General features: G+C 38.8%; 2 pseudogenes; both read left to right on the top strand.

The window, feature by feature from the left end:
- The first annotated feature begins 12,761 nt into the window (after positions 1 to 12,761).
- On the top strand, positions 12,762 to 13,227 carry LOC103351949 (ubiquitin-conjugating enzyme E2 C pseudogene; annotated as a pseudogene).
- Positions 13,228 to 13,355: 128 nt separating this feature from the next.
- LOC100348431 (calpain small subunit 1-like) lies at positions 13,356 to 18,258 on the top strand (annotated as a pseudogene).
- Positions 18,259 to 26,594: the final 8,336 nt, after the last annotated feature.

Raw genomic sequence — 26,594 nt, 5'->3', positions numbered from 1 at the left:
GGGCCCCTGCCACCCATATGGGAGACCCAGAAGAAGTTCCTGGATCCTGACTTCAGCCCTGCTCAGTGCTGGCTGTTGTGGCCATCTAGGGAGTGAATAAGCAGACAGAAAATTCTCTCTCTTTCTCTATCTCTTTCCCTCCTCCGCCTCCTCCTCCTCCTCTCTCTCTCTGTAACTCTTTCAAAATAAATTGTTTACAAAATTAAAAACATACTTTGTGACTTTATTATTAATTCATATTATTTTGCTTGCATTGGGGAAAATGTCTTTCACATTTGCTTCACTGTAAAGATGGTTTTTGCAAAATCAATCCACAAGCAAGACAAACTGTCAATTTAAGAGCCCGCTGATAATAATTACATAATAAAAATTGTACATAAGATATCTTTATTTGGACTGAAAGCTTATGGGGAAAACTTTGAAAATTACACATTATCAACTATTTGAGTCATGGTAATCAAAGGTTAAATTTTCAGTGTAAGATAAGTTGAATATTCTTCACTATTCAAAAGAATAAACAAACTGAAAATGAAATATTTCTTACACATGCTGTATCTTAAGATGTGTTTCCAAGAGTGTCTGAAATTATGTTTGCACATCCATCTTGATTATTTATAAAGCTGCTGTCATCCATAATTCAAGAAAATCATTATAATGACTATTTTTCAAAGTCAAAAAATAGGATTACCTTTAAAAAGTTTAAAGTGTGTAGGGACCAGTGCTGTGGCATAATAAACTAAGCCTCCGCCTGTGATGCCAGCATCCCATATGGGCACTGGTTAAAGTCCCAGCTGCTCTTCTTCCGATCCAGCTCTCTGCTATGGCCTGGGAAAGCAGTGGAAGATGGCCCAAGTCCTTGGGCCCCTGCACCCACATGGGAGACCTGGAAGAAGCTCCAGGATCCTGGCTTTGGATTAGTGCAGCTCAGGCCATTGTGGCCAACTGGGGAGTAAACCTTTCTCTGTCATCTGTAACTCTGTCTCTCAAATAAATAAGTGTTAAAAAAGTTTAAAGTGTAGACATTAAAATGTGTCTGAAAGTTAAAAGGAAAAAGCTCTCATACTAGAGAAATTTTGTTTTACTTGTTTTGGTTTTTATTCAACTTAACAATTTTAAGACTATTTGAACTTCTTATTGTAAGAATCATTAGTGAAAATCTTCAAATGAAAGCAAAGCCTTATATCTAAAATGTGTTTATGAACACCTGTACTATCGACCATTAGAGGATTTAATCTATCCAGAAATCCCACTCAGTATCTGAAGTTTCCAACTATCTCCTCCTCCAATTAAACCTGTTGTTTGTTATACCTCCACTACTATTGGAGTTAATAAAGTTTCTTGTTTTGCATTTAAAATAAAAACACAACTTGGCTGATTCATTTTTTATTTCAAAGGAATTGAAATATAAAATATAATTGAATGACAAGGATTTTCTTTAAAAAAGGAAGATCACAGCCAATATTATTGATTTAATTGTGTCCCTTCCCTAAAATTCATATGTTGAAGTCATAACCACCAATACCTCAGAATATGTGTTTTTGGAAATAAGATATTAAAATGAGTTCATTAGGGTTGGGCCTAACCCCATATGACTCAAGTCCTTATATAAAAGGAAAATTTGGAAACTGACTCCATACAAGTAGAATGTCCTGTGGACATGAAGGCAATCATCTATAAGCCATGAAGAGAGGCCAGTAGTCGATTTTTCCTCACAGCCCCCAGAAGGAGCCAATCTTGCAGACAACTAGAGTCCAGACTTCCAACCTCAAAACAGTAAGATAACAAATATCTGTTGTGTTACCACTCAGTTTGTGGTATTTTGTTACAGCAGCTCTGATAAACCAATACAATCAATTTAACAGTTCATAATTATGCAGTAACCTAAGTTTACAATCTGTTTAGAGCCATATATACAACATGTGCACATGCGTAAGTGTGCTTGTCTCCCACCCACCGACAAACACACACCCTTTGAGGAATATTAAGGCAGAACTCACTTAAATGTTTTCAAATATTAACAATCATGTTTTATTTTTAAGTAAAAAAAACTATAGTTGTAATTCCATAAAGAGATCATTGAATAGCTGCATTGCAGCAGTCCCAGAAATATTTGTATTATCAATGCTGAGTCGTTCTTGACAGCTATGGAGGTTGTATGTGAATGACAAAAAGCGGAACATAATGAAGAACAAGCAAAAAGGGACAAATGTCAGAACAGATCCCAGTTGCTGGCTGCTTTGGGAATGGCATTCTTATGGAGATGTTCTTCTCTAGACCATATGTAATCCATGCACGGGGGCATGAAATTTTTTAACAGCAAAATTCCAGTGAGCCAACAAGTGTGCAATTTGAACCCCAGCTGCTCCTTAGGGGCAAGGAGAGGGGAGAAGGATACATCTGACGGTGAAACATTGGAGTAACTATAGATTAAATGCCTTCTCAGTTATTCAGGGGGAAAATTCTTCCAGATAACATTCGAGTTGGAAATTATTTCCTCCCTATCAAAAGTGAGGTACATTTTTAAAACTTCATGCCAGCAGACATAGGTTTAAAGAAGCATATACCAAAATACACCCATATACATTAATATATGACATTTCACTATTATGTCATCCTATTAAATGTCAAAAGCTTTGAGGTGTGCTTGTGTGTGTGTGCCTATGTGTCAGTGTAGAGAGGGTCTTATATTGTCCACATGCAAATGGACATGCAAATATGCTGGAGATGTCATACTTTAAGTCCTTAGTTAACAACTATCAAAGTTATTAGTGAATCTTTGAGCTGAAGAAAACTGGGAGTTGGCAGTTGGGTTGGGAGTGTATTGAAAGAAGACTAGAAGAGTAGGACAAAGTTTGATCACAATTTTAAGAACATTCTTGAAAGGGTCAAGATAGGTGAGAGAGTCCTCAGAAACTTGATTAATCTCTGAAAATCGTGCAACAAAGACTTCCCTTACTGCTCCCCATGTACACACCTGAAGAAAGCACCAGAAAGAATATTAGGTGGACAGGAATTGATTTGTCTGGCTCCCTGGGGCTGGATTGGGAAGACTGCAAATAACTGAAGTACTGTAGAGTTGTTCATTGTTTTCTGGAATTCAGTCTTCAGCTCCTCATTTCAATATTGCTATTTGAAAAGTTTTCCCACAAATAATCTCTAGCCTAAATAAGAAAATCCATTCAATAATTATGAATGTGTTTACCTAATTATAGAATATTTTGAATCTTACCTGTTTGTAGTAACCTGTTAAGCTTTTACAATCTTAATAATATTAATATTTCAGATATAACATCTAGCAGGTACTTTATATTTAATTGTCAATTATGAGATGAGTTTTGTTTTCATTTTACAAAGATACTGTAGGTTTAAGATGAAGTTATATATACCTTGGATTAAATATTGACTAGTCTAATTTGTAAGTTGGTATGATTTCATTTCTAGTAAGCCATAAATGATTTAAGGTGTATTTTTTAAAGATTTATTTTTTTTTTTTGAAAATCAGAGTTACACAGAGAGAGAAAGAGAGGCAGAGAGAGAGGAAGAAAGAGAAGAGGTCTTCCATCCACTTGTTCATTCCCCAGTTTGCCACAACGGCCAGAGCTGTGCTGATCCGAAGCTAGGAGCCAGGAGCCAGGAGCTTCTTTTGGGTCTTCCCATGTGGGAGCAGAGTCTTAAGGTCTTGGGCCATCTTCTATTGCTTTCCCAGGCCATTGAGAGCTGGATCGGAAGCGGAGCAACAGGGGCTAGAACTGGCGCCCATATGGGATATGGACACTGCAGGCAGTAGCTTTACCCACTACTCCACAACTTTGGCCCCTTAAGGGTGTATTTTTAAAATACTTTGTTTGCTTTTAACAGGTTATATATCTGTTTTTCTAGTATTCTACATTTCAGCAGACTTCACTGACAAATGACTTTCTTTAGGTTATTTAAATGGAATATAAGAAATATCAGCACAAAGTTCAGGGTCATTAATCATCTATTTAAAAAACTCAAGAAGCCTTGAAAATCATTTTCCTTGTTTTATCAGCTCTGCAGAGGCCCTCATAGGAATAACCCCAATTTAGCTCCCATTTTAGCCCCAGAGGAAACCCTTGATATTTACGTCAGCCCACTGGGAAAGACCATCAGCCTTCTACTAGAATTCACCAAACTGAGTTATTCAGGAGAATGATGGGCCAGTCCTAGTTCCCAGTAAACTAAGTCTTCCTCAGTGACCAGCTACTTCAATTTTTAGGACCAGTCACTCTCCAGAAGGGGACATCAGTGCATGGTGACCTTTGCAGGAGAAGCAAGTCAGTGGAATGGTTTCTCTGGAAGGACTCTCCAATGTTAAGTTATTTTAACTTTAGGTAAGAGTCAAAATAGGGGCCCTGGCCTGCAGCTCCAGCATCCAATTTGTGCTCCGATTTGAGTCCCAACTGTTCCACTTACAATCAGCTCCCTTCTAATGCGCCTAGGAAAGCAGTAGAAGATGGTCCAAGTCTTTAGGCCACTGTACCCATGTGGGAGACCCAGAAGAAGATCCTGGCTCCTGGCTTTGGATCTGCCCAGCTTTGGCCATTGCAGCCATTTGGGGAGTGAACCAGCAGATAGAAGAATCTCTCTCTCTCTCTCTCTCTCTCTCTCTCTCTCTAACTCTCTGTGTAACTCTGGCTTTCAAATAAATAAAATAAATCTTTAAAAAATTAAAAGAAAGAATTCAACTGTCTTGCCTACCTCCAAGGTAAAATTCCAAGTGACTTCGTTCTCACAGGCAGGTCTCATTTCTTAGCATCCTTCATTCTGTAACCATGTCAACAAAGAGGGTTGCTGGGAGGAAAAAATGGTTCTCTTATTTTCTTTCTTTATGACAAACTTGGAACTTTTGACTCAAAGATCCCAAAAGCAGGGAGAGTGTTTTTCTGAAAGCTCCACTCTTTGTTGACACACATCTCACCCTACAGATAAATAGGAGATCAGGACACCACAAATCCAGTGGGCTTAGCAAAAGAAACTGACCAGAAATCCTACACTGAACCCCAGGTATGAATACATCTTCATACAACTTGACATTTTCCCCATAAACCAAACTTCCTGACTGAAATGCTTTCCTGCTTAATACCACTTACATGCTTACCTGATACCATCTATCAACACTGTCTTTACCAAGGTTCAATGCAAGAAACAGTTACCTGAAAAATTCAGTGACTTAAGTAAAATCCCTCTTATATGAATTGTCTATTATAACACTCTGAGCCCCTAACATAAAGATCATGCATTTCTCCTAGAAGGAATCAAGAAAATATTCTGTCTCCTAACAATCGGTATGCTATCTTGTATGGATTATAACTGAGATAACTCCTTTTGTCTTAGTTTGCCCAAAATCTCAGAACCGTATCTGTTGACCAATTGGCAAAAACTTTCCTTTCTTATTTATGTTTTACAGTATTTTAATTTCAGTTTTAAATATTCACTATAATATGTATATTATTATAAATAGTTTCAAATCTCTATGAAACATGAGAGCAGATAAGAATGTAAATTACAAATGCACACATATTTAAGGAAGAGCCATTTAAGACTTTCTGAAAGACTCCAATTTACTTTCTGACTCAATAAATCTGTCAATTCTTAATATTTTATATAAATAGTATATTATAATATGAGACCTCTTGTGTCTGACTTCTTAGCATGATAACTTCAAGTTTCATCTATGTTGTCATATACATCAGCACTTCATTCCTTTTTATGAGTAAATAATATTCTGTTGTATGGATATGTCACAATTCATTTATCCATTTCATCCATTTATGGACATTTGGGTTGTTCTACTTATTGGCTATTAAAATTAATAATGTTTTGAATATTTATGTACAAGTTTTTCTGTTGATGTGTATCTTTAATGAGCTTGGATATATCCCTGTAGATGGAATTGTTGTGTCATTTGATGATACTTAAATTTTTGAAGAGTCACTAAATTATTTTACACATAGGCTGCATCACTATATTCCCACCACAATGCACAAGGATCCTATTTCTCTGCATTGTTTGCAACACCTGCTATTTTCTCTTTTTTTAAGATTTATTTTATTTATTTGAAAGACAGAGTTACTGAGAGAGAGGGAGAAATAGAGATCTTCCATCTGCTGGTTCACTCCCCAAATGGCCACAGTGGCCAAGTGGGGCCAGACTGAAGCCAGGATCCAGAAGCTTCATTCATGTCTCCCATATGGATGCATGGTCCTAGGTAATTGGGCCACTTCCTGCCGCTTTTCCAGGCACATCAAGCTGGATTGGAAGTGGAGCAGCTGGGACTTGAACCAGCACCCACATGGGATGCTGGCGCTGTAGGTTGGGGCTTTAACCTGCTATGACACAGTGCTGGCCCCATAACTTTTTTATCTTAATACCTATATACATACATATTCAAGAAGTCGGTTATGAGAAAGCCATATACCTGTTGACTCATTTTACGTCTTTTATGGAGCAATTAGTATTCAGATATTTTCCCAATTTTAATAGGATTATTTGTATTTCTATTATTCAGTTGTATGAGCTCTAAATAAATTTGGATGATAACCTCTTATCAGATAATGGTTTATAAATATTTTCTCAGTCTGTTGGTTATCACTTAAACTTACATGTTGTGTCTACTGCTGGGCAGAAGTTTGGTTAGTTTTATGTGCTCCCCTCTATTTAGTTTTGCTTTAGTAGCTTGAGTTTTTGTGTGATATTCAAGACTCATCCCTATGCCCAATGCCAAGAAGATTTTCCTCTATGTTTTATTCTAAAAGTTTTATCATTTCTAGTCTTACACTTAGGTTTTTTTTTTAATCTATTTTGAGTTTGTGTTTGTGTTTGATATAAAATAGGATTCCAATTTCATTATTTCACATTTGAGAATGTGTAGTTTTCCCAGCATGATTTATTGAAAAGCCTCTCTGCCCAATTTTGTCCTTTTGGTACTTTTCAAAAATTGGTTGTCTGGGGGCTGGCATTGTGGTCTAGCTGGTAAAGCTGCTGCCTATGACGCTGGCATCCCATACGGGCGCTGGTTCAGGTGCCAGATGCTCCACTTTTAATCCAGCTCCTTGCTTATGACTTGGGAAAGCATAGGAAAATGGCCCACAGTCCTTAGGCCCCTGCATCCACGTGGGAGACCCAGAAGTTCCTGGCTCCTGACTTTGATCCAGCCCAGAATCGACCAGTGTGGCCATTTGAAGAATGAGCCAGCAGATGGAAGATTCTCTCTCTCTTTCTCTCTCTCTCTCTCTTTCTTTCATCTCTCTTTCTCTCTTTCTCATCTCTCTCCCACTCTCCCTAACTGTGTCTTTAAAATAAATAAAATAATTTTAAAAAAAGATTGTCTGAATAAGTTTGTAACAATTTCTGTGCTCTCTGTTACAATGTATAGATCCAGGTGTCTGTTTTTACCCCATTACCATACTCTTATGATTACTATAGATTTGTAAAATAATTTCAATTTATTAAGTGTGATGCCTTCAGCTTTATTTTCTTTCTCAGAATTGTTTTGGGTATTTCAAGACTTTTGTGGTTCCATAAAAATTCTTATCTTCTATTTTTATATTTCTGTGAAGAATGTCATTGATCTTTTTTATTTATTTTTTAGTATTGACTTAAATAAGGTGAACAGATTTCATGTATTTCATTTATACAGATTTAGGAGCATAGTGATACTTTCCATCCTATCTTCCCTCCTATCCACACTCCTACCCTCTGTAACCCTCTGTCCTCTTCCTTTCTTATTCTTTCTTTTAATTTTTACAAAGACATGCTTTTGATTATGATTGAGATTTTGATAGAGATTGCATTGGATAGTATGGATACTTTTCCAATATTTATTCTCCCAATTCATAGTCAAGGGATGTATTTCCATTTTACTTCATCATTTTTTATTTCTATCATCATGTTTTATAATTTTCAGTGTATATATATTTCATTTGAGTAAATGTATTAAGTGTTTTATTTTTGATGCTGTCATAAATGAGACTGCTTCTTGATTTCTTTTGCTGTTAGGTTTTTATTTGTGTATAAAATGCTACTGATTTTGTACATAGATTTTTTTTAACCCTGTGACTTTACTAACTTCATTTATTAGTTCTAACATTATTTTGGAGTTATTTGAGTATTTGCTTCTAGGAACCTGGGATTTATATGTTCTGCTAATGAACACTCACTTCCCACTAGATAGATAGATAGATAGATAGAGATAGATAGATAGATAGATAGATAGATATAATATAGATATAGATATATAGCTCAGAAAAAAATTAGGTTCACTAACAGGAAATGTGCTCAAGAGTACATTTTCAGACAATATCAGATTGCCTAGAGACAAAATAAGAACAACTACTTTAGTATCTAAGAATTTCTTCTGCAAAATTGTTCTTCAAAATCTATAGCTGTAATTGTACAGATAAAAAATTTTCATGATAAGTACAGTTATATCAGTTTAGAATGGCACATTCTTACAGTAGCTTTTTGCATTTTAAATAACATCATTAGGGAGAACACATGTCAAGAAGAAAGAACACAATTGCCTAAGACAAATATGCATTTTAATTATTTGTTCAATTCTTACTAGTTGTGTGTCTACAAGACACGTAATACCATTGTCTTTATTTTATCAAGAGTATAATGGTGGAAATAATAAGCACCAATTTTATTATTAGGATTTGAAGAGGGTAGATATAAAGTTCCAAGCAGGATATTTTGCCCATAATTATTCAGTAAACAACAGCTATATATTGTGTGAAAAAAGGCAGTTTAATGAGTCTTATAATCAGAAACTCTCAGAATTTTTCGGACACATTGGATTTCATCTAGCTATTGGTTACAAATTTGTCAAATTCACGGAGGCCTAAGACAAAAAATTAAAATTTTGAGGACAAGTATATGGTTTATATGTTAGTTACCAAGTAAAATCACAACCATTATTATTGTTTTATCATCATTTCATAAAAGATCATTTCATTCCCCAAACTAGAAAGAATATATCTAAATAGAACATAGATTTTAAAGTTAATTAATTTTTTAAAAAAGATTTATTTTATGTATTTGAAAGTCAGAGCTGCAGAGAGAGCCAGAGAGAATCATAGAGAGAGAGATCTTCCATCCACTGCTTCACTCCCCAAATGGCTGCAATGGCTAGGGCTGGGCTAAACTGAAGCCAGGGCCAGGAGTCAGGAGTTTCCTCTGAGTCCCCCACATAGGTACAGGACCCAGGCACTTGGGCCATATACTTTTGCTTTTCCTAGGCCATTAGTAGGAAGCTAGATCAGAAGTTGATCAGCCGAGAATTCAACTGGGGACCACACGGGATTCTGGTTTCGAAGGTGGCGGCTTTACCCACATCAGTCCTAGGTTAAATTATTTCTGGGAGAAAATCATGAGACTTTCCTTAAGTTTTCATTTTCACTGAATTCTTTTTTTTCTTTTTTTTTTTAACTTTTATTTCGTAAATATAAATTTCCAAAGTACAGTTTATGGATTACAATGGCTCCCCCCCCATAACTTCCCTCCCACTCACACCCCTCCCATCTCCCGCTCCCTCTCCCATTCCATTCACATCAAGATTCATTTTCAATTATCTTTATATACAGAAGATCAATTCAGTATATATTAAGTAAAGATCTCATCAGTTTGCACCCACACAGAAACATTTTACTGAATTCTAACAAAAACTTTCACATAGATTGGGAAGTATTCATCTTTGAATTAAGCTTGCATCTCTGATTCTTTATTGGGGATCTTCTTGGACTCTTCTGATCATGGAGACATCATTACTTCCTAAAGCAATTTTCCTTTGTTATTATTAGAAACTATATCCCTAGGGACAAGTCTGCCTCTCTGTGGCTCCACTAATTAGAAACTATTTTTGTCCCTTAGGAATTGCACAAAACAATTCTGGTTCTTATTTCAACATATTCTATAATTTTGAGGAAATAAAACTATACCTACTTTCATCTTCTTAGAAATTTGATTTTCTCCATTCTATAAATTCTTTCCCCAAAACATACGAGTAAAAGAAAAGAACTTCCAGCACTGCATTTAGTATATATGAATTATCACATATACACAATATTTAATACAACATAAAGAACCATCTGTTTTATAGATCAAATTAATTGTTGTCATAAATCAGTAAGAGATTTCTAGGACATCTTTAAAAAATATCACTAGAATATCCCCACTTAAATTTCACAATCCCTGTGGTGGGTTAAATAAAGTTGTCTAAGTCCCAATCTTTGAAACCTGTGGATATGTTACCTTACATGGAAATAGGGTATTTACAAGCATGATTAAGTTAAATATCTTGGCTTGAGGGAAACATCTGTGCATGCCCAATGTAGTGACAAGAGTCCTTATATGAGGGTGGCAGAAGGATTAGCATTAACAGTAGGAAATATGAGGATGGAAATTTGGAGTCATATGAAAAAGAAATCACAGGATAAGAAATGGAAGCAGCCTCTGGAAGCTGGAAAAGACAAGGAAACATTGTCCTCTAGATTTTCCAGAGGGAATGCAGTTCTGCCAATGCCTTGATTTTAGGATTTCTGACATCCAGAACTGTAGGATATTAAATTTTTATTATTGTAGGCCCCTGAGTTGTGGTAATTTGTTACTGCAGAAATAAGAAACTAATATTCCCTCCTAATTTCCACTTTTCTTCATGAGATCATCTTCAAAATCATACCTTATGTAATTCTTTAAGTTATTAGAAATGAGGTAATAAACATCAGACTTTTTTAAACATTCAGTTGATTTTTTTGAGAGGTAGAGTTACAGACAGATAGAACAAGGAAAGAGAGAGGAGAGAGAGAGAGAGAGAGAGAGAGAGAGAGAGATCTTCCATCTGCTGGTTCACTTTCAAAATGGCCACAAGGGCCAGTGTTGAGTGATCCAAAGCCAGGAACCAGGAGCTTCTTCCAGATCTCCAACATGGGCACAGAGGCCCAAGCACTTGGGTCATCTTCCACTGCTTTACCAGGCCATTAGCATCAAGCTGGATCAGAAGATGAAAAGCTGGGACGTGAACTGGCATCCATATGGGATGCCCAGTCTGGAGGTAGAGGCTTAACCTACTATGCCACAGCGCCAGCTCCAAAATATCACACTTTTAATACATACACTTAGTAAAGGTAAATATTCTATTTAAACAAACAGAAAAATAATGATAACTTAAAGTAGATTTAAAAATGTAATTGAAATTAAGTAGAATCATTTAGGCTGTAGGTTTACCAGAATAGATGTTTAATGCATCCCGTTATCTTGCAGCCAAGTTACTCACTCCCAGATTTGTGAAAAAAAAAATTACATAAGAAAATGGGATCAACACAAATTGAACAATTAGATATATTAACAATGAGATATATGGAATAGCTCAGTGTGACTGTTAAAACTTTGGTAAGCAGACATATTCTGACACAATCACAACTATTGAAGTCCAAAATGATAGGCAGAAGGAATAACTGGATTCTATTTTTCCAGAATTGATTTTAGCACTTCAGGTAAACTCATTCTTGATTTCTATTTGGAAAAGTGATGCCGCAACATAAATATTGATGTTCCCTAAACCCCCCACAAAAGATTCCTTCAGGCATTCAACGCATCTTTGGCCAGCCAACAATCTCAGTTCTGCCTATGAGCGACAAGATCTCTTTTTTTCAGGCAAAATCTTAGATGGGAGGAATGAAAGATTACCACAGAAATGGAAAATACATTATGTAGACAGACAACATTTGAAAATGATGCTCATACAAGAGCCTTTCAAAAGTTTGTCAAAGAAATGGAATTTAAAATGTTTATTTTGATGGAAAAATTGAAATTTATGAATAGATTTTTATGTGTTTCCATGGATTGTTTAAAGACTCCTCATATGTATGGATTTCAAAAACATTTTCAACAAAATAAACTTTTAATTCAATTTCCCACTAACATTTTGAGATTCCCTTGTAACAGTTTATTTGTCATTCCATCAACTCACAAACTATGAACAACAAAGTGATTTAAATTACTCCTTGGAGAATTTTCTCAATCTCTTTTTGAGGGCCAGATGCCTCAAATGCTTTCAAATTAATGTATGAATCCAAATTCATTTTTGTCTTTTCAAAAGAAAATTATAATTCTGGGATTACAATAGCAAAGAATCTTTGAATATGTTGCACATCATTCCACAAAATATTTTCTTATTAAAATCCCTGCAATTTAACTGAGTTAAGGTATTTTGTACTAAGGGGAAGGTTTAATGTACTCATCTGGATAATGTGTTACTGGGGATTAAGTTCTCCATTCCAATGTTACCATTTTAGAATATGTAGAGTACTTGGGTGACTACATAGCTTGAGAATGGAAAACTGCAGGTTACAATGAAAGATAGACCCCAATTCATTCCCTTAAACCTTGTTTCTATGATTCTGGGAAAGACATTAACTTTTTTAAGTCCTAGTAAGTACTTTATCTGCAAAGGGAATATAATAATCATTCTAATACCTTCTTCTAAATTGATGAGAAAAAAACTGAAATAATTCCTATGAATCAATTGACACATTGACTGGCATAAAACAAATACATAATAAATGGGAATTTTAAATGCTGTTAGTCACAATTCAAATGCAGCAGTTGCAGTTGTGTTCTCTGAGTTCCTGTCTTTCCACTAGCGCTTGCCAAATGGCCTCTCAAAATGGGGAGCCCTCAGTCACCAGCATCACTGCTGAGCCCAGCAGAGGTACTGTCAGGGTTACAGTGGGTAGGAACTGATGATCTTCACAATGTCTGGCATCAAAGGATTTTGCCTTCCCTGAATCAGACAACCTTTTCAAATAGGTAAAGACCATCCATGGAACACACAATATGAAGACCTGAGGTATAAGCTCTCCTTTGTAGTGCACCCATAGTGAAGTTCCTCACAAACTGCTTCAACCCCAACATTGATACTCAGGATAACATCTACTTGGATATCCTGAAGGACAAGTGGTCTTTCATGTAAGACATTAGGACCATACTACTGTCCATCCACCCAGCACCTGCTAGTAGAACCCAACATCGATAGCCTTTTTAACACATGCTATGGCTGAGCTCTGGAAAACCATTACAGCTTTTAAGAAGTATCTGCAAGAGACTTATTCAAAGCAGGACTCCAGCCAGGACACCTCACCCGGGCTGTCCAGTCACTCCTTCTGTCATCTTCTTAGTTTTTCCTTAGAATATCTGTCATTTCCTTGATTTCTGTCTTGGACTCTATATCTTGACCTGTGGTGTTATTGCTGTCAGTTTTTTTTTTTTAAATTAAGCCCCTGATTAAGCTCTTTTGTTGTACATTAAATAAATATAGTTTGATTGCTTTTGTAAAAATGTTATTTGTGGATAAGCAGCCTTTAAGATTATCTCTTATGGTCCCTGACTTGGCATTCACATCCATTACATATAAGAAGTTTTACAAAGGTTCATGAAAGATGTGTGTTATAAGAAAAATACGTGTGGGATCCAAAGTGTTTTATATCAAAATAAACATATTTTAATTATGTTTTTCCGCAAACATTCTGTAAGATTCTTCCTTAGAATGTGGCTGAACCTAGTAACTTGCTTCTGACCAATAGATTATAGTTAAGTATCTGTTCTGTTGTTAGATTAAATAAAATGGTGATTCCTCTTGCTAACACACTCTTTTTGCTGAGTTTAATAAAATTGTCATTTTGGAAAAGCCCACATGGCAAGACGCTGATGGTGATCACTAGCCAACAAACATCAATGAACTGATGTCTTCAATTTAATAGCTTTAAAGGCACCGAATGCCAATTAAAACCATGTGAGATTGACAGTGGATCCTTCCCCAGTCAAAACTTTAGATGAGATCCCAGTCTATACTTGCTCCTCAATTGCAGTCTCATGAGAAAGCATGAAGTAGAGGACCTTGTAAAACCATACCCACATTATTGACCCACACAAACTATTAGATCATAAATGCATGTTGTAATCTGCTAAATTTGGAAGATAATTTGTTACAAAGCGATATATAACTAATATGCTCTCACTTCTGGAAGCAAAGAAGGAAATATTTTGTCATTAATTGCCACATATTCTGCTAAGTGTTTGCCTACCTTACTCTGCAAACAAAAATATTCTGTGCTAGGCTATTTCACCTCCACCTTACTGAGGAGAAAACAATGCTCAGAATTTAAAACATCTGACCAAAGTTTGAAAGCTAACGTCAGAATTAGGATTCAAGTATTGATTTCTGGGACTCTGAAGGCTAATCTATTTTACTAAACCACAATGCCATTCTCAGCCTTCAGTAATCACCAAGAAAAAATAGGTTACTTCCTATAAACCCCCACAGATGCCTATGTGTATCATAACACTGTTGGGTAATCATGTATTTGTGTTAATTTCATGTGTTTACAGTGATCTTAGTCAAGAAAAAGCCATCTCTTATTCAATTTTGTGTTTCAAAACTCTGGCATAGTGTTTTATACTTATTCAACAAATACTATATGTACAGTAAAAATTTATTAAAATCTTAGTAAACAAAGAAAAAATAACACAAATAAAATTACTAGGACAATGAGTAGGAAAATAGCCCCAGTTTATGCACACATGGCTGTGTATATTTAACAATTTCTTTGTGCACATATATAAATATTATTATGTACAGGATACTGTATAGTTTTATCTAATATATGTATATGATAAAATAATTTCATGTAATGTGAAATATATACACATACACAACAAGGCAGGGATTTAGCCTAGTTAAGATGCCAGTTAACACATCCACTTTTCACATCAGTGTGCCTAGTTTCAATTCCTGGCGCTAGCTCCTGATTCCAGCTTCTTGCTATTGCAGATCTAGAGACAATGGTAATGGCTCAAGTTAATTAGGTTCCTGACACAGACATAGGATACTAGGACTGGGTTCCTGGCTTCAGCTCAGCCCAACCCTGGCTATTGCCAGCATTTGAGGAGTGAGCCAGTGTAGAGGAGTGCTCTCTCTCTCTCTCTCTCTGTACTAAATGTTTTTAAAATAAATTGTATTTCAATTGCTTGTACTGTTTCTGTTACTATTTCTTAGGACGGATCTGTATACATGCACACTTAAGATGATACAATTCTCCTCTGCATCATGATTCCTAAATTATAGTTCCAAAATACCTTATGTTTCTATGTTAGTGTTGTAGAAGGAGTTTTTGAAAACTCCCTGAGTTTGAAAAGAAATGTACTTCTGGTGGTACACTACCACTTTCCCAATCATAGATACACCTACTAGAATTACAAATGATCTCTCTGCTTAACAGCTTAATTACACTTTAAATGTGAATGTGCAAATAATATACTAATACACGAGAGGGGGTGAGCTTGCATAACTCTCCTCTGAGCTGTCCTATTCCCTGCTGATGCAGTCAGGCCAGATATATCTCAGGAAGTGTCTTTCCTTCCATATTTAACACTCTCATGTTCAGTTAGCATATAAACAACGAGAAATATATGAGTAGCTTTCTTAAGTTACAAGAACATTCCCAGCTGTCCAATCCCTTTGCAATTGCTTTGTAACTATTCGAGTTTGTCCCATTACTAATTTTAAACCATTATGTTTCCTCAGAACCATACTGTCCCTCTAAACATAGATTAAGCCTGTTTAAAATTCAAAATGGTTTACATAATTTATTGTTATTTAATTATTATCATTATTATTGAAAGCTTGTGGCCTTTTGAATGCTTGTGTTTGATCAAAAGTAAGGGAAGGAAATGCCATCAGAAAGTCTACCGTGAAGAATTTTTCTTGCCCTCTCTTTCCATAGTGTTAAACAACATGGAATGTAATGACTAAAAAAGATACATTAGAGTATATACTAATATGTGTACACAGAAAAAGACTCCCAAAGGCACTTATTCTCATTTTATAATTAGATGTTTTCTATAGGATCAAGAGATAAATCTAGATGTGGATTTCAACATGGTCAAATAAAAACTAAGAAATATCAAATGTGTCATATAAAATGCAAGAAAATCAAGTTTACATTATTTAAGTAACAGTGATATTGTATGTTAAACTGAAAATCCACTTGGAAAAATAAACTACTGTATCAAATGTGTTAGATGTAGGCATCAGCTTTCAAAACCATTCTTTCTCAGAATAGGCACTAATAAAGAAAAAGAGAAGAAATTGACTAGCTGACCAAAGCAAACAAGGATGAAAGGACAGGTGCTAAGATATTTCTCCAGCTGGGCAGCTTTAATCTGGGTCAGTGACAAATAACCACACTCTCTCCACCTGTGCAGTGCCATAGAGACAGCTCATCTTAACCTCACTACAGACCTCCAAATGGAAACATGGGACACCACTCATTCGTTCTTCTCCCCTATTGATATGGCCTACTAAGCCTACCTCTTAACCCTGGAATTCCTTCATCTTGGTGAACTAGGAACACCATTATGAACATTTCTCTGGTCAGCAGAAAAGAATAAAAACATAAAATATGTCATATCCATATTTGTGTAATGTGGATAAAGCAGAGAAAACAATAAATGTATCAATGACTAGAGCTTTCCCCTTCACAAATTAGGAAAACAAGAATAAATTTTAAGAAAATTTAAGGAAAGATGCAGAACAACGTTGGTTGTACTGCAGGTCCTGAGTCTGAGTCTCAGCCTTGTTCCTGGTTAACTTGTTCTTAAAAGGCGGTGGTGGTGGCTGGCAGGTGGGGACCTGGGCACAGGTTTGGGCAGCAGCCTGGAGTGTGTTCTCCAAGGCCTGATCAGGGGAATCAGTACAGCGGTGGTAGGAGAGGGGGAAGGGAGGTGCAAGTGGCAGTAGAACAAGCCATGCTCATCCCAGGTGGAGCCTTTAGAGCCATCACCCAGGCAGCTGTGCAGTACAACCCTGAACTCCCACCCTTAGAACCGATTATTCCAACATTGAGGCCAACGAGAATGAAGAGGCCAAACAGTTCCAGAGACTGTTTGCCCAGCAGGCCGTAGATGATATGGAGGTCAGTGCCACAGTGTTGCTGTGGATTCGTTCTGAAAGGAGGAGCACAGTGGGGGCAAGAGGCACTGAGTATGACACAGACACTGGGAGTTGGGTGAAAGCGGGCCAGAGGTGAGCAACCCGCAGTCTCGTTTATTTCAGTTGGTACAGCAGCTTATATGGCAGAGGCAGCCAATCCAGTCAAGGGGCGGTCTATGCCCTAAGCAATCACAGCCTGTTGCCGGGCAGGCTCCATTGCCAGGTGGTTTCCCAGGTGGTTTACAAAGCCATTCCTGAGCATTCCTGGCAAGCTTGCTTGCCAGTGGCCATCTTGGCATGGCCATATCATTCCACCACATTTCCCCACAGAACTCATGAATATTTTCAGCAAGGTGGTTGTGGGCGATCTCAACAGTTAGTTGAGTCCAGGCACATTTCTCCCCACTCCCGCCTTCTGCCAATCAGGTAAGCAACTCCCAGATGTGGCCCAGGCCCATTAAGCCCACCTGGGGAGCTACATGACTTGTAAGCTGATTGGATAGGCATATTGGCACCAGTGTCCATTCTGTCCTATTGTCAGCATTCCCCAGAATTGATTACACCCCTTTTACCTGCCCTTTATAATGTACGTGCCTGTGAATAAATGCGGACATGTTCACCGAAGACTGTCCCAGGTGTCTTTGTGGAGGGAAAAGGCGCTGCCGCCCTGCTCACCTTTGACAGTGTGGCTTAGCGGGACTAAGCTGCAGGCTGTGACCTGACACTCTGATCTGAAGACTGATAGGCTTTGGCATTGACACTTGTTGCAGCATGGTGGCGGTGATGGATAGTGACAGCACAGGTAAGTTGAGCTTTGAGGAGTTCAAGTACCCATGGAGCAACATCAACGAGTAGCAGGCCACATACATACATTTTTGACACTGACATAGCAATGACCATTGACCCAGCAGGGACCATGTGTAGCGGTGAGCTACCAGGGGCCTTTTTATTTTTATTTGTATTTTTATTTTAAATTAGTTTTTAACAGATTCAATGTAATTTGTAGATACAATTTCAAAAACATGACGATATTCCCTTTTGAGGCAGCATTCCACCTGAATGAGTATCTCTACAACATGATCATCCGACACTATTAAGATGAGGGAGGGAACGTGGATTTTGACAACTTTATAAGCTGCTTGGTCAGCCTGGATACCACGTTTTGTGTCTTCAAATCTCTTCACAAAGATAGCACTAGACAAATTCAGGTGAACCTCCAGGAGTTGCTGCATCTGACTATGCACTCCTGAGTGGGAACCTCAGATCAGCCCCCTTACTGCCCAGCTGTAGGAGTCACCTTGGACCCTTTTGTCTCTCCCAGGACTGATCATGTTTGCATGGATTCTGGCAACTCACAGGCTTTTTGTTATCCCAACCCCTAGTAACAGCTTCTGAGGCAACAGCCAGGGCCCAACATGCTGCAACATGGCATTCTAACCCCATGTCTGTTTCCTAGCATTTTCATGTAGTTATTATTATTTTAATTGGTTTTTTAGTCCTCACATGAAAGATAAGAGGGGTTTATGCACTATGTTTACAGTGTTAGAGAATTCAGAATTCATATAGTTATAGTTATCAGAACGTTTTCTTCCTTCTGATATTTCTTCATAATCATTAGTGACTCTTAGTTTAAAGAACTTCCTTTCACATTCCTTCTAAGAGATCTGGTGGTGATAAATTCTCTCAGATTTTCTTGATCTGGAATGTTTTTGTCTTTGCCTCACTTCTGAAGGATGCCTTTGCTGAGTATTGTTGGTTCACAATCATTTCCCCTCATCCCCATGAAAGTTGCAACCCTTTCCCTTTAGGTCTGTATGCTTTCTGCTGATAAGTCTGCCATTAGATGAGTTTGGACCCCTTTATGTGTTATTGACTTCTTATCTCTTGTAGCTTTAAGAATATCCTCTTTATATTTAGCCTTGAAGAGTTTGACTGTAATATGTCTTGGTGTACAGTTGCTTTGATTGAATTTGATTGATGACCTCTCAACTACCTGTATCTAGATAGCTGTATCTTTCTATAGGCTTGGAATGTCTTCTGTTATTGTCTCTTTGAATATTCTTTCTATCCCTTTAGCATGCTTAAGTTCCACTCAAATCCCATTTCCTTGCATATTTGCTTTCTTTTTGCTCTCCTAAAATTCTCACAGCTTTTTTCATTAATCTTGATTTTTTTCCTTTTTTTCTCTAACTGTATATTTTCTTTTTTTATATTTTTTTTACTTTTGACAGGCAGAGTGGACAGTGAGAGAGAGAGACAGAGAGAAAGGTCTTCCTTTTGCGGTTGGTTCACCCTCCAATGGCCACCACGGCCGGCGCGCTGCGGCCGGCGCACCGCGCTGATCCGAAGCCAGGAGCCAGATGCTTCTCCTGGTCTCCCATGGGGTGCAGGGCCCAAGCACTTGGGCCATCCTCCACTGCACTCACGGGCCATAGCAGAGAGCTGGCCTGGAAGAGGGGCAACTGGGACAGAATCTGGCACCCCGACCGGGACTAGAACGCGGTGTGCTGGCGCCGCAAGGCGGAGGATTAGCCTAGTGAGCCATGGGGGCGGCCCTCTAACTGTATATTTTCAAACAACCTTTCTTGGAGCTCACTAATTTTTTCACTTATTTCATCTGTTCAGTTATTGATGCTTGATATTGCTTTTTAAATTCCATTTATTATGCATTTAGTTAATAGTTTTCTGCTTAATTATTTCTCTCTGTCAACCCTCTGTTAGATTATTAAGTCACATCTTTGTCTTCTCTTGAAGTTTACTGAATTTCCTTAAAACATCTCTGTTGAAATTTTCATCTAAACATTTGAAATTTTCAGTTCCTAGAGAGTTGCTTTCTGGTACATTATTTTGGTTTTAGATCAAACCATGGTTCCTGGGAAGTTGATGATGTTGTTATTGTATGATATTATTTGTTCAATAAAAGATTCCCTGTAGTAACCTGCCTTCATTGTGGTTGTCTTTCCCAAGATTCTAAGAAGTCTATTTTCTCTGAGCCTATGGACACTTTTGCTATCCCTGTGATAGACTATGCCCTAAGTTGAGTCTAACACAGATCTACTCTTGGTATGTTTTCACTGTTTCTGTCCCCAAATACTTGTCATGCTCAGATTTTTCCCAAATTCTCAGTTGGTATGCTATTCAGTATGATCTGGGGAAGTATCTAAAAGAGGATGATAGTCTATCTCTACAAGACTTTTCCTGGGCATAGGGTATCACTAGATTCCTCATCCTGGGAACACCAACAACACACTCCTAGATCACAACCAAAGCCTACAGCTCACTCATATCAGTACAGTCTCTATATAGGTCCCTGCTATGGTTTGGAGGTTGTGGAAATGGCTTCACTGCCTGATGTCATGCCTGTTACCAGTGATGATGATGCTGGCTGGGGCGTAATACTGGTGAACTGGGTCCACAGAAATCCCCTTGGCACAAAAGCAGATCAAAATATTACATCTAAGGCCACTGGCCTCAGGATAGAGATAATAAGGATCAACATAATGTTGGGTTTTACCAGCCCAGCACTGAAAACCAATACAGTTCTCTGGTTCCTTCCTGTCTTCTCAAATTTGCAGAAAAGTTGATACAGACAGCTCTTCAGCTGCTCAGACAGGATAAAAACATCTTCAAAGATAATGTGAGTTGATTTGAGGCAGATTATATATAGATGGGTTTTATTCTTCATTCATCATATATTCTATGTCATTTTTAAAAATGAGAATCCATTTATTTTCAAGGTAATCAATGATAGCAAAGAAATTAGTACTGCCAGTTCAAAGATGGTTTTCCGGATGTTTTCTTTCTTTCTTTCTTTCTTTCTTTCTTTCTTTCTTTCTTTCTTTCTTTCTTGTTTGCTTGCTTCCTTCCTTCCTTCCTTCTCCTCCTCCTTTCTTCTTAACTTCCTCCTCCTCCTCTGTCTCCTCCTCCCTCTTCTTCCTCTTCTCCTCCTCCTCCTCTCCTCCTCCTTTTCCTCCTTCTCTTTCTTCTCCTCCTCCCCTTCTCCTTTTCCTCCTTCACCTCCCTCTCCTCCTCCTACTCCTTCTCCTCCTCTTCATTCTCCTTCTCCTTCTTCTCCTCCTCCTTCTGCTCCTTCTCTTTCTCCCTCTCTTGCTCCTCCTCTTCCTCCTTCTCCTCCTCCTCCTTCCCCTTCCCCTTCCCCTTCTCCTTCCCCTTCCCCTTCTCCTTCTCCTTCCCCTTCCCCTTCTCCTACTTATCCTTATTCTTTTTTAAATAAAGCCAAAGTGTTCTCACAAGGGATCAGCGCTGTGTCACAGTTGATTAAAGCCCTGGCCTGAAGCTCCAGCATCCCATATGGGCACCAGATCGAGTCCCAGCTGCTTCACTTAAAATCCAGCTTCCTGCTAATGCTCTTGGAAAAGCAGCAGAGGATGGGCCAACTGATTGGGTCCTTACGCCCACATGGGAGACCCAGAAGAAGTTCCTGACTCCTGGCTTCATATCAGCTCAACTCCAGCCATTCCAGCTATCTGGGGAGTGACCCATTGGATGGAGAACTTCTCTCTGTCTGTCTCTAACTTCCTCTGTAACTCTGTCTTTCTAATAAATAAAATAAATCTTTAATAAAGCAAAGATTTATCTTTTATTTCATTCAGATTTTTCAAAATAAATTTTAGAATGTTATAAAATACATAACATTTAACATTCAACAGATAAGTTACAATTGTTATTAAAAACAAACATAAAAGGATAACAGAATAACAGATACTAAACTGTTCATACTCTATATATTGACTCACAAGTAAAAGAAAATGTTTGTATTTGTCCTTTTGGGTCTGCTTTATTTCACTAAGCATAATAATCTCCAGTTGCATCCATTTTATTGCAAATGTCACTATTCATAATTTCTATGGCTGAATAATATTCCATTGTGCATATATATCATATTTTCTTTTTTTAGTGGTATAAACATATTCTTTTTTTGTAACTTTTATTTAATAAATATAAATTTCTAAAGTACAACTTTTGGATTACAGCAGCTTTCCCCCCCATAACCTCCCTCCCACCTGCAACCCTCCCATCTCCCACTCCCTCTCCCATCCCATTCGCATCAAGATTCATTTTCAATTATCTTTATATACAGAATATCATTTTAGTATATACAATGTAAAGATTTCAACAGTTTGCACCCACACAGACACACAAAGTAGAGAGTACTGCTTGAGTAATAGTTTTACCATTAATTTTCATAGTACAACACATTAAGGGCAGAGGTCCCACATGGGAAGCAGGTGCACAGTGATTCCCATTGTTGATTTAACAATTGACACTCTTATTTATGACATCAGTAATCACCTGAGGTTCTTGTCATGCGTTGCCAAGGCTATGGAAGCTTTTGAATTCGCCAACTCCGATCTTACTTAGACAAGATCATAGTCAAAGTGGAAGTTCTCTCCTCCCTTCAGAGAAAGGTACCTCCTTCTTTGATGGCCCATTATTTCCACTGGGATCTCACTCACAGAGATCTTTCATTTAGGTCTTTTTTTTTTTTTTTTGCCAGAGTGTCTTGGCTTTCCATGCCTGAAATACTCTCATGGGCTTTTCAGCTGCATCCGAATGCCTTAAGGGCTAATTCTGAGGCCAGAGTGCTGTTTAGGACATCTGCCATTCTATGAGTCTGCTGTGTATCCCACTTCCCATGTTGGATCATTCTCTCCTTTTTAATTCTATCAGTTAGTATTAGCAGACACTAGTCTTGTTTATGTGAACCCTTTGAATCTTAATCCTATCATTATGAATGCTTATTGGCAGCTCAATTCACAATGGCTAAGACCTGGAATCAACCTAAATGCCCATCAACAGTAGACTGGATAAAGAAATTATGGGATATGTACTCTATAGAATACTATACAGCAGTAAAAAACTAAATGAAACCCCGTGGTGGAATGAGAAGGCCATGCCAAGATGGCCGCTGGCAAGTGAGCGTCAGTTACTCAGGAATGGCTTTGAATCCCATCTGGCAAGGAAGTCTGCCTGGCAACAGGCTGTGATTGAATAGCTTTTAATCTCACCTGGTGATGGAGCCTGCCTGGCAACAGGCTGTGATTGATTGGGGCATAGACCGCCCCTTGACCAGATTGGCTGTCTTGGCTATATAAGCTGTTTGTACCAACTGAAATAAACGAGTCTGTGGGCTGCTGCCTCAGGCCTTCTTTCATCCGACTCCCGGGGTCTGTGTGGTGACTCCGCACCTCTTGCCCCTACCATGCTCCTCCTCTCAGAACGAATCCTCCCAGAAGACATCAACCTCAATATCTGGCACGCCAACGTGACTGAGACAGAGACAGCGTGTTGGACTCAGTGAGGTCCCCCCTGGATTTCGGCAAGTAGGCCCCTCGGTGTTTTGTGTGCTGTTTGGTTCTGTGAGGGTGAGCACAGAAGCCCCTCCTACGCCCCTGTCCTTGTCCTTGTCCTCGGTCTAAGTGACCCCAGGTCAGGCACACACTGCCCAGAAGCGTACGCCGCTTCTCAGCTCCTCCTTTTACTTTCGGTTCACCCGGAGAATTCACATAAGGGACTGATCATCCCAGAATTCGGAACCAAGTCATCTTCCCTCACTTGAGAGGTGACGCTCTGGAGACACCGTGTGGGCATATGGCCTTGACCTAACGAATCAAGGCAGTCCTCCACTAAGCACAGGACATACTTACGATCTGATATACCACTGTCTGTTCGTCTAACATAGGGAACTCCTACATAATGCCATCAGCCACTGAGGTGCTAGGAATTTGTTTTGTTATAGCAGCAGTGCTGTGTGTGTCTTTCCTTTCGCTAGAGTTGCAGTCGCGTGCCGCTCTTAAGTGCTTGGACATGGGAAAGATACCCCCCTCTCAGAATCCTGCACAGATTATCAAGCATAGTGAATCTGTGAGTGATAAGATCCTGACACTCCAAGTCCCTGTCTCACAGACAACAATTGATAACTTAGGGAGAGAGAACTCTGACAGTGAAAAAAAACCATGTAGCAAACAATGCAGCAAACAAGGTAGCAAACAATGTAGCAATGCCTAGTCAGCCACCCCCCCACATACCCATGGGATGAACTTAGAGGACCTCGAGACAATAACTCATGCAAGGTCATCCCATCCACACCCAGTAAAGATCCCCACATTTGTGTCAATCCTCAGGCACCCCAGGCTCTCAGGGCAGCCGCTAGATCTCATGCTGTTGCAGTTGATTTCTTAACAATGTTGCAATGGATTCATTTCTGAGAGGAGGAGCATGGTGGAGGCAAGAAGCACGGAGTCACCATACAGACCCTGGGAGTCGGGTGAAAGCAGGCCTGAGGCAAGCAGCCCACAGACTCGTTTCTTTCAATTGCTACAACAGCTTATATAGCCAAGACCAGCCAATCCAGTCAAGGGGCAGTCTATGCCCCAACCAATCACAGCCTGTTGCCAGTCAGGCTCTTATTGCCAGGCAGTTTCTGAAACCATCCAATCATGGCCTGCCGTCAGTCATGCTCTGTTGTCATGTGGTTTCCTCTGTTGTCATGTGGTTTCTGAAGCCATGCCAGGCAGTTTCTGTTGTCAGCGGCCATCTTGGCATGACCTTTTCACCTCAGCGGCCATCTTGGCATGAACTTTTCACCTCAGCGGCCACCTTGGCATGAAATTTTACCTCAGCAGCCATCTTGATATGACCTTATCACCTCATTCCACCATACCATGCCACCCACATGTTTGCCGTTAATGTCCAAGTGAATGCAAAATTCATGCCCTGGATTCCAACACCTGTAAAAAGGCTTCTGCTAATCAAGGGTCGAGGATATGCTTGTGTCTTTCCAGAGAATGCGGAACAGCCCATTTGGGTACCAGCCAGAAACATCAAGCCTGCAACTGACAGCCAACCAGAACCAGCTGAACAAGATTGAGAATCCGCCTTGTTAGCAGACGCACCTGCCCTATCATCCTACCCTGAGAAACTGCCCATAGCCATGCCTGTTACTGTTTTATACCCCACTAGCTCTGGTCAACCACTCAAATGGCCCACAGCCTGTGTGCGGTCATGCCATTCCTGATAACCATTATTCCTCATTCCTACGCCAATCTGAGCAAGCAATCCTGTGGTCTCTCGATTTGAGCACTGGTTAGTCAACGATGGGTAAGATCCCCTGGGGGACAACTTAAGACAGGCACAACTGCATACATAGACCACATGGAAATGGGGTCAACAATGGTATGGCCAAGAATCATGCCTCCTGTTGCTCAAAAATAAACAAAAAGGGGGAAATGTGGTAGAATGAGAAGGCCATGCCAAGATGGCTGCTGGCAAGCGAACATCAGTTACTCAGGAATGGCTTTGAAACCCACCTGACAATGGAGCCTGCCTGGCATCAGGCTGTGATTGGATGGTTTTGGAAAGCACATGGCAAACAGAGCCTGCCTGGCAACAGGTTGTGATTGGTTAGGGCATAAACCGCCCCTTGACCAGATTGGCTGTCTTGGCTATATAAGCTGTTTGTACCAACTGAAATAAATGAGTCTGTGGGCTGCTGCCTCAGGCCTGCTTTCACCCGACTCCCAGGGTCTGTGTGGTGACTCCGTGCCTCTTGCCCCCACCACGCTCCTCCTCTCAGAACGAATCCTCTCAGAAGAAATCAACCTCAACAAAATCCAGTCATTTGCAACAAAATGGAGGAATCTGGAAAACACCATGCTGAGTGAAAGAAGCCAGTCCCAAATGGACAAATATCATATGTTCTCCCTGATCAGTGACAACTAATTGAGCACCAAAAAGGAAACCTGTTGAAGTGAAATGGACACTATGAGAAACAATGAATTGATCAGCCCTTGTCCTGACTGTCGAGGAACAACTTACTACTTTATTCCTTTCAGTATTTTTTTGTTCTACTTAATACTATTGGTTGAACTCTTTAATTTACACACAATTATTCTTAGGTGTTTAAATTTAACTGAAAAATGATCCCTGTTAAATATAAGAGTGGGAATAAGAGATGGAGGAGATGTACAGTTCGGCACATGCCCACTCGGACTTACCCCTAATGGTAGAGTTAGAAATGTGCCAGGGGACTCCAATTCAATCCCATCAAGGTGGCATGCACCAATGCCATCTCACTAGTCAAAGTGATCAGTTTCAGTTCATAACTGATCAGATATATCATATGGTTTTTACCCAAACATCAGTTGATCTAAATTTGGGTGGATTCCATGTCTTATCTAATTGTATATTCCCAGCAGCAGAAAAGCTTGATCAAATGGTACATCTAATTTTACTTTTCTGAAGAATCTTCATATTGTCGTCCATAATGGTTGTACTAATTTACATTCTCACCAACAGTGTATTCGGGTATCTGTTTTCTCCACATCCTCACCAGCATTGTTATTTTTTAATTTTTGTTTGTTGATTTCTGTATGAGAGTCATTTTAACTGAGATAAAGTGATACCTCACTGTGGTTTTGATTTCCAATTCCCTGATGGCTAACAATGTTCAGTATTTTTTTCATATATTTGTTGGCCATTTGTATTTCTTCTTTTGAGAACTGTCTTTTTGTGGTCCTTTGCCCATTTTTTAACTGGAATGGTTGTTTTGTTGTTGTTGAGATTT

Source organism: Oryctolagus cuniculus, chromosome X, assembly GCF_964237555.1.
Source record: "Oryctolagus cuniculus chromosome X, mOryCun1.1, whole genome shotgun sequence".
NCBI classification, from domain to species: domain Eukaryota; kingdom Metazoa; phylum Chordata; class Mammalia; order Lagomorpha; family Leporidae; genus Oryctolagus; species Oryctolagus cuniculus.
Note: the sequence above shows the minus strand (reverse complement) of the source record. Positions and strands in the feature narration are given on the sequence as shown.